A 2,272-nucleotide genomic window follows, 5' to 3' on the forward strand; every position below is an offset into this window, starting at 1 on the left:
GGATAAGGAAGGATGTGAAGGTTCATAAATTGGTGTGGAAATGCCAAGTACAGGTGGAAGGGGGATGAGCGAATAGGCAGCGTCAAAGCTCTAGGCCCTCCGAGTGGGCTCCCTGGGTTCCAGGAGGAAGGAGCCAGGGCAGAGAGTGTGAAAAAGAAGTCAGACCCCTTTACTGCCAGATCCACTTCTTTCTCCATGTGAACACTCCACAGACTTCCAGAAGTATTAGTGTCTCTGCACTAGTGTCCCCAGATTTAGGGACAAATAGATGTCTTGAGTTCCCAGAGGAAACAGATTCTGAGGTGAGACTGGATGCAGAGCATGGCCCCAGGATCTGTCGCTGATGGGGAGCGAAGGGAACAGGTGGGGCAGAGGGAGGAGCCTCAGTCAATCCCAGGATCCCACAGACAGCTCTGGAGCTGGGATGGCCCTTCAGAGCTGTCCTGAGTTGGAGCTAGGAGACCATACCTGGGCAATGACCAGTCCTTAATATGGGCTGCCCTGGAGGGAAGGGGTGACCTTCAGCAAGGAGGGTAATTCCTGGAAAGGGACTCAACTAATAGCAGCCATCAGCCACCCATGTCCCCAGCAGCTGGGAGAATGAGCACCCACAGAACCCAATACTGAGGATGGGTCATTTACATGACAAAGGATCAGTGGTTGCCTGTTCTCATTTTGTTTCACATTATTTTAATTGTTTAATGCAATGCTTCACAAATTTGCATGTCATCCTTGCACAGGGGCCGTGCTAATCTTCTCTGTATCCTTCCAGTTTGTTAGTACATGTATATGTGCTGTCAAAGCGAGCGCTTGTTTCACATTAGATGATAAAGGCTTTGAGGGAAAGACTTGCTCTTCCAACTCACGTATCCCCTACAATGCACTTGCTCATGATAAGATCAGGGCCTCCCCAGACAGGATTACCAGCTGCACCTGTAATGCCCATAGCTAACATCCTTCCTGCCACAGGGATGCCAGCATAATAAACAAGGCTGCAGAGGAGTGTCATCTTGGCTTGGGATCCCTTGTCTTTCTAGATTGCTGAAAATCAGGAGCTGAGAGCCACAGAGCACTCAGAATCCTCACCAACTGCTGAGCCAGAACCTTTAGCACAGTGGGTCTCAGAGAGTGTTCCTGGAACCAGCCATCTTGGCATCACCTGGGAACTTGATAGAAATGCAAATTCCCAGGCCCCACCCCAGACTTACTGAGCCAGAAACTCCTAGGGTGGGACGGGCAATCTGTTCTGACAGCTCTCTCAAGGGGACTCACTAGCTTGAGATGTTAGGCTTCAGCAAAGCGGCACAAGTGTGCGCAAGGGCAGCCTGGGAGCCATGGCTCTGCACTGGCCCTCGCCTGGGCAAGGCAAGGAACAGGGCAAGAGCAGGAAGGAAAATATCAGAGGTCAGCATGTCCATCCAAGAGCAAGCCCTGGCCAGGGGACAAGGCGGAGGAGCCAGGCAGGCCCTGCTGCTCAGCACAGCCGCAATGCCAGTGTCACCAGAGGTGTGACAAAGATGCCTGTCAGTGACCCTCCTCCATTCTGTTCTAAGGGTCTCTGTGCTGGCTGTCAGTTCCTTTTTGTAATTGAAGGGAGGTGCCCTCCCTTTCATTCCGGGTGCTACTTCCTTGGCTGAGAAAACAACAAGCTGCAGCCCAAGCCGCTCCCCTCTGTGAGAAAGAGAAGTGAGAGAGACTGACTGCGAGCGACCTGCAGATGCCAAGGCTTTGCTGGGTTACTCCAGCAGCACAACAGCTACTAAGAAAACCAAAGTGGCTCTTTCATTAGCCAGTTCCTGGAAGAGGAATGGTTCCATTTCTACAACCACTCAAGCAGGGATTTATTGAAACCGATCCATGCTCAGGTCCCAGAGGACACAGTCCCTGCCTGAAAGGCACTAGAGCCTAGTTAAGGGGAGGAGAGTAACTCACCTGAAAAAAAACAGCAAATGGACCTAACCTGTATAATTAGGGGCTAAATTGTGTGAGCCAGTCTCAAGGTGCAGTCTGTCGGGGAAGAACTCACCATGAAGACTCCTCGACGATCACAAAGAGGAGGCCAGAAGTGAGGGAAGTCTTCAGAGGCCAGGAGAGGGCGTGGTGTGGGGGTGGGGTATGAAACTGCAGGAACAGAAGCCTGGAGGCAGAGACAACAGTCAAATATCCGGCATCGCTAGAGCCCTGCACCTGAGCCAGGCATGTCAGTCAAGGCTCCCTCTAGAAGCCCCCTCAACACAGTTGCCACATAAAAGACAAGATGTGGCCGGGCGTG

The 2,272-nt window shown here is 52.1% G+C and overlaps 1 pseudogene; it reads right to left on the reverse strand.

Moving 5' to 3' along the window:
• Positions 1-695: 695 nt before the first annotated feature.
• Positions 696-795, reverse strand: LOC119467113 (annotated as a pseudogene).
• Between the last annotated feature and the right edge of the window lie 1,477 nt (positions 796-2,272).

This window comes from Cebus imitator, unplaced genomic scaffold (genome assembly GCF_001604975.1).
Source record: "Cebus imitator isolate Cc_AM_T3 unplaced genomic scaffold, Cebus_imitator-1.0 Scaffold260, whole genome shotgun sequence".
Classification (NCBI taxonomy): Eukaryota; Metazoa; Chordata; class Mammalia; order Primates; family Cebidae; genus Cebus; species Cebus imitator.